The sequence below is a fragment of the Trichosurus vulpecula genome, chromosome 1, assembly GCF_011100635.1.
Source record: "Trichosurus vulpecula isolate mTriVul1 chromosome 1, mTriVul1.pri, whole genome shotgun sequence".
NCBI classification, from domain to species: domain Eukaryota; kingdom Metazoa; phylum Chordata; class Mammalia; order Diprotodontia; family Phalangeridae; genus Trichosurus; species Trichosurus vulpecula.
Window position 1 is genome coordinate 277,154,173 of NC_050573.1, and position 15,612 is coordinate 277,169,784.

A 15,612-nucleotide genomic window follows, 5' to 3' on the forward strand; every position below is an offset into this window, starting at 1 on the left:
ATCTAGCTATGAGATCACATGTCTTTATGCTGCTAAACGAATTATCAGGTATGCACATTAACATATTTACACATTGACACGGAGCCAAGTTAATTAACTATAGATTATCTTAACATTCTGATTTCTACCTCTGCTGAAAATGGTGCTTTTTGACCAAGTAATCACTTTGATGATTGTGTGTTTGTGTGTGTGTGGGTATTTGTGTGTGTGTGTGTGTGTGTGTGTGTGTGTGTGTGTGTGTGTGTGTGTAGCCTGTCCTTGCCATGCTAATAGATGTTGTTACCATGGAGACTTGGGATATAGGAAGTGATTGTTCATAGTCAGGCAGACTACCTGGTATCTTCCCCAAGTTTCTGTGGTTTTGACTTTGAACTTGAGTGAACTTATAAAGAAGAGAGAGTCCATGTGAGGCAACAGAGAAGTTTCAGGGAAGTCATGATGTGGAGCTGATGGAAGGTCAGAATGGAGACTTCCAACCTGGAGCAGAATAATGGGTAGGAGCAGATGGTTGGTAGTGATGACTTCATTGGGAGCTAAGGATGATTGGAGGCCCTTGTTGCTTGACTCTACTGCCTTGATTCAATAAGTTCCAACCTTGTTCTGATTCATATTATCTGTCAAGAACTCCTTTGTCAACTGAATTCACAGAGATTTCATGTAAGTTCGCTATATAATGAAAAGATGAGTAGTCATCATTGTACTTGGGTGATGCAATCCCCCATGTGGAAACAGCTGGGATCCTGCTTTCTGAGAGTTATGATGGTTTGTGGAAAGACCTGGAATAAGCGTAAACATTCTGTAACTGGTCTACTAACCAGATAGTGAAGAGGAACTTCATTAACTGGCTGTGTAGGTGGACCTGGGGTCCATTCAAAAGGTCATTAAGCCCACATATTTTGCTTAGTTCCTTCCTACATTTTTAAGAGACAAAGCTGTAAGAGGAGAGCCCTCGGCCCCTCCCTTTCTGAGGCCAACTTGTGGTTTAAAAATATGGGCCTTTGTTCTTTACCTCAAGGTTTGTTTTTTCATTTTAGGTGAAGGAGATTGGTGGCTGTAACCTTGTGAGTTTTGAAAGATCAGGAAAGCAAGCCATTGGAAGGTCTAGAAGTGAAGTCACTGCTGGGGTTTGCAGCCAACTAGTCCAGTTTTAAGACCCCGAGGAACAACGGGCAACCTTCAGGACTCAGGTCATTAGAAGATGAGAGAGGAATTCATTTAGCATCAATAGGTATTTGATGTAAGTTTAGTAGAACCAATGCTATGTAGAAACTGAATTAAGTTGGAGCTCATTCTTCCCAGCAAGCAAATTGGTATAGGGGATGCCCCCTCACATATTGGGGGATGGGGAATGTTTGTACTTCTGTTGTTACTATACCTTTGAAGTAAATATCCCTTTGTAAAAGGGTGCCTGTTGTTTCAGTCGTGTCTGACTCTCCTGGACCCCATATAGGGTTTTCTCAGCAAAGATACTGGAGTAGTTTGCCATTTCCTTTTCCACAGGAGGAAACTGATGCAAACAGAGTTAAATGACTTGCCCACCTAAACAGTTAGTAAGTGTCTGAGGCTGGATTTGAACTCAGGTCTTCCTGACTCCAAGCCCAATGCCCTTTCCACTGCATCACCTAGCTGCCCTTAAAAAGACGTCACTGGTGACTAAGAGGGGTAGGAGTAGGGAACACAACAAGAGGCAGGCTTGAACCAACAGCATTAGTGAAAGACTCTTCCTACCCCTGGTTGGGGGGGGAGGGGGGAGGGGATATAGCTGATCTGGCTTTGAGAAAAGTAAAGCCAGAGAATATTTTCCACACAGACATAGGCAGCCACAGGGATAGCTTTTCTGCTGAAGCTGTTCTCTTAAAAATTTTGTCCTTTTGAGGCATTCCAAAAGAGGATCTTTGGATCTTTCCTTAAAATCATTTTTGAAACAGCCTGAGTGCTTATCTCATGTTTATTGGTTGATTTACTTTTATAAGCCTCCTGAGGTATGTGCGGGGAGGGGTAGCAAAAGCAGACACTGCTCCTAACCGGTTTGGCAGGAATTGCGAATGCCTGATTGGTCAGGAATGCTTGGACGTTAATGCTGAAAAGGATATAAGCAATTAAGTGAATATATGAATTCATTCACTGGTTGTTTTATCAAAAGTTTATTGAACATTTGTTCTACATGGCACTGTTGACATTCAAAAGACAAGAAAGTTGGGTTACTGACCTCTCATTGGTTCAACTAGTTCGAGCATATAAACGTGCCCACTTTTTTGTGTAGCTTAAGTTATCTATTCCCAGGATATTATTCCCAGGATAGAAACAACTAGTTGAGATGCAACCTTAATGTTCACCTGTGAATAATTGTGATGTGTAGACAAGAAACATGTTCCACCATTTCATGCACTCAGCTGCTTACCTTCTTATGTTACTAATGTCATACTTATAAGTTTTACTAAACTTTTTATATTAAATAATCAACCACGATTTTCTACCTTTAAGTCTGACTACAGTCATTTAAGGAAAGAACAGTGAAATGTAAGTACTTCAGGCATTCTATGCTTCCTTACAAACACATTTCTAGAAAATCAAGTCAAACTAGAACCTGCAATTGACATTTTCTTACAAAAAAAGTGAAAGAAGGAAAGGAAAAAGGAAAAAAAAAAGAAAAGAGGGAGGGAAAGAAGGACACAAGCATTTATTAAGTGCCTACCCTGTGCTAGGCACTGTGCTGTGTGCTTTAGAAATATACTCTCACTTGATCCTCACGACAACCTTAGGAGATAGATACTATTATTATTCCAATTTTGCAGATGAGGAAACTGAGGCACAGAGAGTTTTTTTTAAGTGGCTTGCCTAGATTCAGACTAGTTGCCTTAAAAGAAAAATAAAACTTCATTCCAATGTTAAATTATCCTCTTTTAATTTATGACAATGTCATATGTTCACAGGGTAATAATTTTTTCCTTTGTTCTTTTGTTCATAGATTGTTCCAGCTGGAAGGCACCTCAGAGATCATCTTGTGTCACCCCCTCATTTTTACATATGAGGAAACTGAGATGCAGAGGGTTGAATAACTTGCTCACATTTACACAGGTAGTTAGTGGCAGAATTCTGAGTCAATATCAGGTCTCTGACTCTGAGGCCAGTGTTCTTTCTGCTAAGCCCAGCTGACTCCCTAATCCATCATGTATTTTAGTAATTGCTTCTACCCTTGGCTTTGTTCCTGGATCTGATCCTATGATTGGCTCATGATCTTTTTGAGATTTTTTTCCTCCTGTTTTCGTAAAAATGTTCCCAGTTCTGGAGAGGGAAGGAAGTCCTTGCAGTGAATCAGTGGTAAGGTGTTTATTTAAGTCAAAATTATCAACAGAAGGAACTTGACTAAAAAGTAAATATTTATTAGCCAAAGCAGTCAAACATGATTACTATCTTGCCTTTTAAAATGAACAGGAAAGAGAATGACTCATTTAAACAACTGTTTGCAGTATTTAATCTAAACCAATACACCATAGTATGTACACTAGCCCAGGATATTGCTTCAATATGCTAAGAAAATTTTATAATCAGAAAGAGCAATGTTCTTCATAGCTGTATCTTGAAAGCCAGTATAACCTTGGTTAACTGGAATGCTGGGAAATTGTGCATTCTAATTAATTACATTTTTTGGCTTAACTGTGGGCTAAACAAAAAATCCTTTTTTGTCTTTTGACTCTGGGGATTGACTTTTTTTTTCTTAGAATGCATTAGACCACTTTTTTTGTTTTAAAAGATTTAGTGGAGTATCCATAAGTGAGTCTCCTTTCGATGTCTAAATTTCTTGCCTCTGCCTTTCAGATCATCTTCGTCTACTTTGTATACACCTTCTAAGTATGTGATTATTGACATATTATCTCCCCCATTAGAATGTGAATTCTTGGAGGGCAGAGATTGTTTTGTATCCCCAGTGCTTTTTACAGTGATTACACATACAAAGTTCTTAATAAATGCTTCCTGGTCCTATTCTGAGTGTCACCAAAGATTACACAAAACTAACAATGTATATGCAGATACACAACTATGATGATTACATTTATCCGTGGAGAAGAGATGAGAAAATGTACTTGCCTCCTTTCTTTGCAGAGTTAGGGTATTACGGATGAAGAACATTTCTTATACTGTCAAACTCTGTTATATTTTGGTTAGTTTTGATGATTTGCTTTTCTTTCACTTTTAAAAAAATTCTTTGTTACAAAGGATAGCTCACTCAATAGGGGAAGGATACATTGAGATATAAAGGTGATATGAAAACAGAAGGTATTGATACTTTTTAAAAAGGTGTTTACTGAACAGTAATATAGACTGTATATGTAATCTAAATGTGCCTTGACTCCAGTATACTTTGTTTTTAGATAAATCCTAGTTCTTAAGGGCAGCTAGATGGTTCAGTGGATAGAGCACTGGAGTCAGGAAGATTCATCTTCATATGTTTAAATCTGGCCTCAGGCATTTACTAGCTGTGTGACTCTGGGCAAGTCATTTAAACCCTGTTTGCTTCAGCTCCCCATCTCTAAAATGAGTTGGAGAAGGAAATGGCAAACCAATCCATCATCTTTGACAAGAAAATCCCTAAAAAGGTCATGAAGAGTCAGACATGACTAAACAACAAGAACCTAGTTTTTAACCAGCTTTCTTGTCATTTGCTTCACACTCATAAAGATTCAAGGCAGAGAAAATCCTGGTTAATTGATGAATTTGATTATTTAGGTTCTTTTTAATCAAAGTTTTGTTATGAATTGTTTCTGATCAGAGCCTGTGATGGACAGTATGTTTGCCTCAGGACCAGCCTTGCTAGGTTTAGTGAGGCTCATCTACAGAAGGCAGGGTACCTGGGGATGAAGTCTTTCTGGGGTGGAAGCTCACAAAGAAAATCTACTAAAAATTACCATCTGCATTGTTGAAGGGAGTGTGGTTGAAGAAGAAATGCTTGAAACATTTGTCTCATAAGCTATTATTTTTAGTATGTTGGCGATCATGAGAAAAAAAAAGAAACCTTAGATTTTTCCATACCTAAATTTAAAATAGCTGCTAGCTCTGTGGCAATCAGGAGACTACAATGAAACCCAATGGAGGGGAGCAAATGAAGTGTGCTACAAGGAAGCAGCACACTGTCATTCTAATATTTAGTTGGGGCATTCTGAAAGAAGGGAGAGTAGTTAGTATTTCCAGCAAATTGAAGACTGGTTACAACCTACATGTCTTCAGGCAAAATTGGTTCTTCTGTGTAAAGAGAAAATAACCAAAAGTAGAATCTGGAGATCAAGGAAAAATGTAGCAGTAACTCTGTGGGAAATCCATGTAACCTTTTCTTGTGTAGACATTCTTCATACTCTAAGGGTGTGCTGATTATCTTCAATTTTTGCTGTAGATAGATTGCTTGTTTGCATTTGTATGTTGTCTCCCCATTAGACTGACTGTATCCTGAGCCATCACCAGTTGTCTTAACTTTTGTCTTGCCACTAGACTTTGATGACTCTGGAGGAGAGAACGTTGAGCCGCTCTGTCTCACTTGAATCCAATTCACATGAAAGTCAAGTCATCGCCCTCATGATGTCATTGGCCCTCTTCGAGAACAAAGGATGAGCAGCAATATGCCAACAACAAGAAGAAGACTGTGAGCTCCTTGAAAGCAAAGACTATTTCTTGTCTTTCTTTATCTCCCCAGTGCCTGGCTCATAGTGGGCACTTAGTAAATATTAATTGATTAACTGACTGGCCCTTTGGAAAGGCAGCTATGGGGCTAGTGATTGAACTATTCATTTCCCTCTTGCCTTTCCTGGCGTCTCATGTATTGTGGCTTTCTTTGGTATCTAACCTGGAGTAGAGGACCAATTTACCAGAAGGGTGAGTCTGTGATGATATAGGAATCAGACACAGCCTGAGCTACACGTCAGTGAAAATGATTTGAAACTCTACTTCAGGCCTCTAAGGGATGTTTAAGGGTTTGTTACACTCTGTATATTACCATCTCCAGTAAAAGATGTATTCTGTTTCTGAAGGTTGAATGTTGCAGTGTACGACATTAGCCTATTCAAGTACTTAGGCACTATCCTCCCTGACCCTGTATACCATCACAGCACTGTTTTTTTTTCTTTATGATTTTTTAATTGATATCTTTTGTCTTTGATCACCTTCACTTCCAAGTATATCTCTACCTAGTGGGCCATTCCTTGTAAAAAAGAAGAAAAAAAAGAAAGGAAAAATGTAATACTTCTTTTTAAAACATATTAACCATACTAGCTTAATTATTAGGACTACTATTTGTGTAATATATATTTTCCCCAATTTTTTCTTCATTAATTTTTCATCTTCACAGAATCTCAGAAACATTATAAACTGACTTGAGAAGTAGTTCCAAGGTATTGGGGAAATTTTATACATAGACTTTTCTCTGTGAGTCTAAAAAGCAGGGACAGGTGGAAGAGGGAAATCATACAGGAGCTCTGATTTCACATCAAGTGACTTTTTTATTTTTATTTTTGGCAGCATTATCTTTAGTGCCACATTTAGCCACTTCTCCTGTGGGGTGTCACTCCCCACTTGTTCCCTCCCTTGTTTCATTTTTTAAGGGAAATAAGACATATCACCAAAGGAGCAAAATTGAAGCACCATTCCTATCTACACATAGTGTAACAGAACCTCTCTCTGTCTTTATATCTATAGCCTGCCATTTTCCATTTGTTTTCTGCATCATCCTAACAAGAAAGGAGAGAAAATACGCTAGCAATGACAGACAAAATAATACAACTACGGGGACATGTCCTAGCCCCTTTCCCAAAAGCTCCTGGAGTAGAGACACCAAAAGTGCTAGATTTAATTATCCTTTCACAGATATTTTCTATCTCTACTTAGCTATTTTTTTGAGAGGGGGAGGGAGGGCAATTGGAGTTAAGTCACTTGTCCAAGGTCACACTGCTTAGTAAACATGTCAGGTATCTGATGACGATTTGAACTCAGGTCCTCCTGACTTCAGGGCCAGTGCTCTGCGCCACCTAGCTGCCCCTACTTAGCTATTTCTATCACCTCAGATTTAGCACATGTAAGACCAGACTTAATATCCTTTCCCCCTCCCCACCAAATCAGCTTTTGTTCTTAGCATCCTTGTTTGTTAGTGGCATTAATATTCTTTCATTTATTTGTTCATTCATTCATTTCTTCATCAAACATTTATTTAGCCCTTCCTATAAGCAAGTCATGATGAGAGATACAAACATAGACACAGTCTTTGACTTTTAAGAGTTTGTTATCTCATGGGTAAGCTAAGACATGTACACATATATTGAATATTGGAAATGAAATAAATCCCATAAGGTGGAGCCAAACAAAGTACTATGGAACTAGAGAAGGGAAAGTCATCTTCCAGCTATGAGGACCTGGGGAGATGGTGCCTGGACTGGGTGTTGAAGATAAGTCAGGGCAACAACAGGTGAAGATGTTGGGGAAAGGACATTCTAGGTAGAGGAGACAGAGACAATCTGTTGCTGGAGACATACTTGAAGCATTTCTAGTTTGGTAGAACGTTTCAGACAGAGTGTATATTCTGTCATAGCCCTTAAGAAGAAAGTATCGCCATCACACCATGATGACACATCAGAGTAGGACTTTGGTGAAGGATATAACCATATTTGCTGTGTGGATTGAATATGTAAACTCCTACAACAGAAAAACTTTGTTGTAAATAGATTCTGTTATACTCTTCTGCACACACTAGTTAGTCAATGCTGACCATTTGACATTATTAAAACCAAACCCAGACATGTTTCTATGCTGCGAAAGTCATAATGAGGCTCACCAAAAATTTTTAAAGGCAAATCTTTTTTGCTTATCTCTCCTCCATACTCCCAGCCCCACCTCATCCAAGAACCAACATCCTTCTCTTCTTCCTCCCTCCCTCCCTCCCTTACCTTCTTTCCCTTCTCCCTTTCTTCCTTCCTTCCTCCTTTCCTTCCTTCCTTCCTTCCTTTCTTCCTTCTTTCTTCCCTCCCTCTTTCCTTTCTTTTCTTCTTCCTCTCTTCCCATTCCTTCTTTCCTCCCTCCCGCTTTCCTCTTCCCCTTCCTTCATTCCTTTTTCTTTCTCTCTCTCTCCTTCCTTCTTTCATTTTTCTTCCTTTCTTCCTTCCTTCCTTTCTTTCATTCCTTCTTTCTTTCTTCCTTGTCAGACATCCTGCCTCCTAAAACTGGACTTTGTACAGTAAATTACACTTCCTTTGAGTTTATGGGGCAAATATTTAATTCACCATGCCAATCAGCTCAGCCAAGCCCAGAGTGACTTTGCATATGGTATATGCTCACTGAATCCACGAAGAATCACTCACTCTCTGAACTTATCCTATCCCCCAGATAATCTAGTCTGCCTTTGGGTGACCTGAATAAATGAGTGAAAGCTCACCCCACACACTATATCTAGAGGGCCCTGACTATGATTCACATCCTATCCAGCTGTCTACCAGGATTCCAGAGCCTAATGTGCACAAGAAACTTTCCATCTTCATGGTTCCTCAGGCAAACCCTCACCACCATTTCCTACTTTCAATCTCTTGTTTTTACTCTGGAAACAAAATAAAATCAACACTACCTCTGCCATTGGAAAGGGAATTATTATTTTATGGCTCCATTCACAAACCCTTTGACTCTCTGGACCAAAACTCTCTTCTCTGGCCAACACTCCCCTGTACATATTTCCTCTTCCTCTCCCCCCATTAGAATGTAAGATCCTTGAGGACAAGAACTGTGTACTTTTGAATTTGTTTGCCCAGTACCTGAAACATAATTGTTGCTGTCCTTTGTTTAGTCATTTCAGTCACCTCCAACTCTTCATGCCCCTATTTGGTGTTTTCTTGGCAAAGATACTGGAATGATTTGCCATTTCCTTCTCCAGCTCATTTTACAAATGAGGAAACTGAGGCAAACAGGGTTAAGTGACTTGCCCAGGGTCATACAGCTAGTAAGTGTTTGAGGTCAGCTTTGAACTTTGGAAGATGAGTCTTTCTGACTCCAGGCCCAGCACTCTATCCACTGTGCCACCTAGCTGCCCCTTGGAACATAAAAGGTGCTTAATAAATGCTTTATTTGATTGATTAACTTGTTTGAACTCCTATTTTCTGTGTTCAAAACTGCCATATATTATTTGACCTTGGGGAAGTCACTTAAGTTTCCTTAGTTCCATTTCTATAAAACAAGGGCATTGAACTAGATGATTTTCATCCCTTCCGGTTCTAAAGCTATGGTCTTATGATTATCTTTCTAAATGTCTTTCATGTGCTGATTAGGCTAGAACCCCCGAGGAATTCTGTATATGTGTGTGTGTGTGTTTGTTTGTTCGATTCCCAGTAAGTCTGGCAGTAGCAGCTTCAGTGCCCAGGAGTGCTTAGGCAAAAATTGCACCAACACCCTCCTACCTCCTCCCCTCTACTTCAGTTTCATGTCTTTTAGCTCCTTCTCCTTAGCAGTATTTCTCCAGGTCCAAAAGAAGAAGGTCCAGGGACATGATCAGAACATATATTTATAAATATGTACTCTACAAAATTATCAATAGCAAATTATTAGTAAACAATAAATTATTGGACAATTTATAGAGTAACAGAAAAATTGTAAAGATAACCAACTTTGAAAGAATTGGTAACCCTGATCAACACAATGGACAACCACATTTCCAAAGAACTCATGATGAAACGTGCTATCTACCCCTAGATGGAGATCTGATGAACAGAGTACAGATTGAAATGCATTTTTTCCTCTTTCTTTTTCTAGCTTTTTTAAAAAAAGTGTGACTAATGCAGAAATGTGTTTTGTGTGACTATGCATATTTGTAACGGGTTTTATTTTTCTTGTCTTCTCAATTGGGAGTGGGGAAGGAGAAAGAGAATTTGGAACTGAAAATAAATTAAAATTGAATTTTAAAAATAGTAAATATACTTTCCCTAATTGTCTCTACATCCATCCAGCTTGTGCTAGAAAAATAAAATAAAATCTCTGTTCCCTTTTAGGCTTAAGTTCTCCTTCCTCAATTCTGTTCTGTTCATAGTTGAGAGAGAGAGAGAGAGAGAGAGAGAGAGAGGGAGAGAGTGAGAGAGAGAGAGACAGAGAGAGAGAGAGAGAGAAACACCCCTCAAAAACCTCATGTTAGATGACTGTGTAGTTCACAGTAGACTGTGTTCATTTGTTTGTTTGTTTTTAAAAGATTCAATAGCATACACATAAAAGTCAGAGACTAAAGGAAAATGCTTCCAAAGGCAGGCTGTTTTTGCTATTAGTCAAGGAGGCAGATGCTTTTCTCTACCCTCCCTCCATCTTCTTCCCACATTGGATCGACAGAGGAAATGAGATGTGAGTGTTGGACAGGTAAGTAGAAAGCAGCTTACCAGATCTAGGGACAAAGGAAGTAGTGAGAAGCCACACACAGGAAGTAGCACACACTGTCTGTGACCTCAGCTTGATCAGCGCTCTAGTCGCCTGACTAGGTCCAGCTTATCTCCCTCTTGCATCTGGTTAGCATCTTCCCTTACTTCCCAGTATGATTAAGCCCACTGTTCTCTGCTCATTGCTGACAGGCAAGCAATGCAATGGCTGAGGACCATCCTTCTACTTTGCTCCATGTCCAGGTGATTCAGAGTGGGAGTGCCAGATGGCATTCTATCCTGAATGCCATCAGTCTGTCATGGTTTCCCCTTCTGCATGGAATCTTTCAACTTTGAGAACTGGGAGAACTGTCTATCCATGGGAAGACATTTTTCACCCCATCAAATCTTAATGGTAATATCTCCAGGGAAGAAAGATCTGTGTCTGACATGACAACTACATCTTAACATTTAAACATTTGATTTCTGCATCTGTTTGCCCGTGATTTTTGCCCTTGATTTTTTTGAATCAGCTAACTTGTTTCAATCAGCTAAAGTGATTGAAAATTATAGATTAGTTTCAGGAAATAGTAAGTTAGAGTATGGGATGCAAGAGAAGGAATAACATGAGAAAAGGCTAGAAAAGGAGTCTAGAAATAATTTGAGAAGGACCCAGAATGCTCGGCTAAGACTTCTGTAATCCACTCATTACAAAGTTGCTTTTATTCCTGAGAAACTTTGGGATACCCATTTAAAAAACACCCAGGTATTCTTTCTATTTTTTAACCTACCAAACCCAATTTTTAAAAATAGGTAATTAAATGTTAAATATAAAATTCTTTCCATGAAACAGCTTATGCCTACTGTTTATCATCTCAAGCCAGCTGAAGGATGGGTCATTATCTGGACAACCAACCTAGAAAACACAGACCAGAACTCCACCAGTTTTTCAATTTATTCAGTGCTTCAACTTCAAGGAGCTAACATTTTGCTGGTGTCAGATCACAACTCCTCTAGAACCCAGTAGATCATTTTTGACAGACGTTGGCTGAAAAACCCAGTCTGAAGTCACAGACAGATTGGTGAGACAAGCTGGGTCCTGCGTGCAATTTCTTTACCACCTCTTCTGTCCCTGAAACTGGGAAGTTGCTTTCCATTTGCCTATCACTCAGTTTCTTCTTTTTTTGGGGGGGTGGCATGTCCAATGTGGAAATTGTTTTGCTTGTTACATATTTGTATTATGTATTTGTAACAAGGGTTTTATTTTTTTTTATTCTCAGTGGAGAGGAAGAAAGGGAGAGAAGCTAGATTTTTACACATGGAAAATGAATTTAATTAAAATGTTAAAAAAGAATATATGTGTATGCATATATGTATGTGTATATATGTACATATATACACATACATGTATGCAAAAATGAGGTGGACTAGCTAGGTGGTAAGTGAATAGCGCTGGACCTGGCGTCAGGAAGACCTGAGTTAAAATCTGGCCTCAGACACTTACTCGATGTGTGACCCTGGGTAAGTCACTTTAACCCTGTTTGCCTCAGTTTCCTCATTTGTAAAATGAGCTGGAGGAGTAAATGGCAAACTACTCCCATATCAAAACCCCAAATTGGCTCAATCATGAAGAGTCAGATACAACTGAAATGGCTGACAACAACAACATCAAATCGTGGAGTGAGAATGAAGGATAACCGATAGACAATTTGGGCACTATATTTGTATCTATCTTATATTAAAAGGCTGTCTTTTGGCTCTTTTTGTATCCCCAGCATTTGAGCATGGTGTTTGGCACATTGTAGGCACTTAGTAAAGGTTTTTTACTGACTATACTGGATAGATTCTTTACGGATGACTAATAAAAAGGCATGGACAAAAATTACATAGGATAAGAAGGGTATATGAACCTTCATTGTTGGAGAGAGTGTTCATACAGAGGATAGAAAATATAATTGATGACTCATTAAAATGTAATAAATATTGTATATTCAGTCATAGCATGCTATGTTTGGCACATCTTTGATACACCTTTTACCAATAATAGGATGTTAATGTAGGACATGTGAGGTCCCAGAAAAACTATACCATGTTCAAGGCCCTCTCTGGGTTAGCACTCACAGAAAACTATGGCTCATAAGCACCCTCTAATGTGTTTACTTTTGCCAGTCATATAGAGGACAAATTAATTCAGAATAAAAGATATTTAATCAAACAGCATAGCAAATAGAATGATAAGAAAAAATCTACTAAAACACAAATGTGGTAATATCTATAGGTTACCATACTACCAGTGGAGGAAGGGCCTATATGCTTATGTGGAACCCATACAGTCCAGGCATACATCAGGGACCTATGAGGCCAGATATGTAAAAGAAAGAACCAAATATCAGGAAGCCAGATGATCAAGGCATATTGTAGAGGGCATACATATAAGGATGTGTGCAGACGAGGATACTTGAACTTTTGATGCCACAGGGCTGATGATATCAATTTGTTCTTTGCTGTTCTCTACCAGGCTTAACGTACTCACTCTCTGTTGTTTCATCTCTGCTAGACACCTCATTGATTTTACAATTGCCAAGTTGTTCTCCATCAATATCTTCTGGTTTCTAGCTCTTCAGGGCCATTGGTTGCTCCTTGGTCCGATTTGCTAAGGTGTAGTGGCTAGAAAGCCTCGTTGTGATAAGCTTGGCTACTGCTTTTTGAGTACATAAGCAAAGTTTTGAGGTATCATACCTAGCTAGAGAATTAACTAAAGCCTTCAACATGTCCCACCTGAAGACTGAATCTTTTGATCATGTTTGATGCTAATTCTAGGTCTACGGTCCGAGATATTATCTAATAATGTTAGAAAATTCCTTATGATTCCCATTAAATCTCTGATTGTGAGCCTGTCCCTCTAAAATCCATTTTGGGGACACTGCTTCCCCACAAATAAATAAAAACCATATGAAGCTTTTGACACTGGAGTGAGTGTTATTGCCAAGACCCTCTTTGATAGGTAAAGAAAGTAAGGAAAGAAAACAAAAGCTAGATGAAGAAAAAACAGTCCTCTACACCTACTCCACCCCCAGGCCATGGTCTTGAGGTTACTGTGCATATCTGCCAGCAAAGAAAACCCTGTAGATCTTCCTATATTTGTATTAGAAAAATTGCTCATTTGGAACTATAGAACCAAAGGTAAAATGAAAATAAAACGTAGTTTTAGGAATGGAAAAGATAATGAGCCATATTAAAAAAAAAAAGAACAATGAGTGTCAGATGAAGCTCCCAGACTGTTTTGTAAACCCCTCAAATGCTCTAAAATGGCATACGTTTAATAAATTAGTCATTTAAATGATGAAAGTAGATTTTAAAAACTCATATTTGGCTACACAATTCTTTTTAAAAGCATTAGAGTAAATTGATTTTGTGCTAAGAAATTATTCTTCTGTTCCAAACTTCAATTCCATTTTTCCAACATAATTATGATAGCTGAATGAGCATAGACATAATAAATTGACAATTCAAATTTGCAGTCCCCCTTAACCTGAATTAATCGAACTCACCATGCTACATAAAATAAAAAAGCATCTGAATATAGGAATGTGTGCTCATGGGCAGACATTGAAATGATAAAAAGAAACACTAAAACAAATACAAAGTTTGCTTGCTATAAATACATAGGACTTAGAGCTGGAAGGAACCTTAATATGTCAGTGGCTTCCAAATTGTGGGCCTTGCATGTGATGGGCCACAAAGTTGGTAAAACAGGTTCCGAAATCCATGTGAAGACCAGGCATAGTTATTTTCAAGAAATAAAATATGTTAGGTGAAAACTGGAAATAAGATATATGTGGATGCTATTGTAGTTAATTAAATGAAAACTCATTTAAAAGATTATTGAAGTCATAGTAGCTTTTTGCCATGTATTTTTTGTTTTTACTCAAAAGTCACTAATCTTATAACATCAAGGGAGGAAGCCTGGTATAGTAGAGAGAGGATTCTCTTTGGAATGTGGAAGATCAAGGTTCAAGTGTTGACTGATACTAGCTGTGTTACCATAGGAAAGCAATTTAATCATAACAACAATAAATAATTTTAAAATAATTTAATAATATAATTTAATGATAATGCAATTGTATAATTATAATGTAAATAATTTAATAATAATAGGTTATTTAACCTCCTAGTGTTTCAGTTTACTCTGTTATATTTCAAATTACTCATTCGTTATTGATCAGGGTTGATGCCACCAGTTTTCTGCAATAAAAATCACAGGTTTAGGTGAAGAAAAAAAATCATGTTAGAATCCATGAAAATTTGTTTTACCTTTAAAAAAGGGTCCTCATTGAAAAGTCTGGGAACTACTGATCTAATTCAGCCCCCTTATTTTATAGAAGAGGCAATCATGACTCAGAGTCCATCTCACCCAAGAGTACCAAGGGAAACTGGTGAAATATTTCAGTTGTTTTTAACCTTTTCCATACCTGTTAGTAGCTTGTTTTATTCTTTTGTGCCTATAGCTATTTGGTTCAGTAATTTTAAAATGGAGATGACAAAGAATAGTTTCTTCTTACATCCTGAGACATTGCATTCTACTTCTAGACAGATCTAATTGTTAGGACAGTCAGTTTCCTTTTTGTGATTCTTTTGTTGTGACTGCCCTTTTACCTTAGATCAAACAAAAAAGAGAATTCTACTTCTGACAATTCAAGGGTGTGAGAAACGTGGTTTTGGGGATCACTGGACTTCCTAGGCAGGGCCAAAGTCCTGAGGAAGAACCCTGTGATAATCCCTAAGGAAGGCTGTGCAGACCACAGGACTCCCAGGGGAAGGCCAAGTGGTAGGCCCCCCCCCCGCCTTAATCTGTGGGGATCACAGGGCTTCCCAGGGTCAGATCCTAGGAGGACCCAAGTGATGGTCCCTTAGAATGGCGGTAAGATCACAAGACTCCCAAGACAGGGCCGGAAGACCCAAGTGATGTCCGCTTAGGAAGGCTGTGCAGACCACAGGGTTCCCAAGGGAATCAGGAGTGGTAGCCCTCTTAACACCGCAGTGGGGATCACAGGACACCCCAAGGCAAGATCTGGGAGTACGCCCAAAACGAGCTTCCACTGCTCATTGCTTCCCTTCGATTGACCTTAGGAAGATCCATGTGATTTGCCCATCCTCACCCAAAGAACTCAGGACCAGAGTGGGCAGAGGAAGGCATTTTATTACACTCCTCGAGAGAGCGGGTGTAGGGCTCACGGGAACACTCACACTGATA

The 15,612-nt window shown here is 38.8% G+C and overlaps 1 long non-coding RNA gene across 1 annotated transcript; it reads left to right on the plus strand.

Annotated features, from left to right (window-relative positions):
• The first annotated feature begins 1,057 nt into the window (after positions 1 to 1,057).
• LOC118852176 lies at positions 1,058 to 5,518 on the plus strand. Its single transcript, XR_005010521.1, has 3 exons — positions 1,058 to 1,228; positions 2,969 to 3,078; positions 5,485 to 5,518. It is a non-coding gene; the product is annotated as an uncharacterized LOC118852176 (long non-coding RNA).
• The last annotated feature ends 10,094 nt before the right edge of the window (positions 5,519 to 15,612 follow it).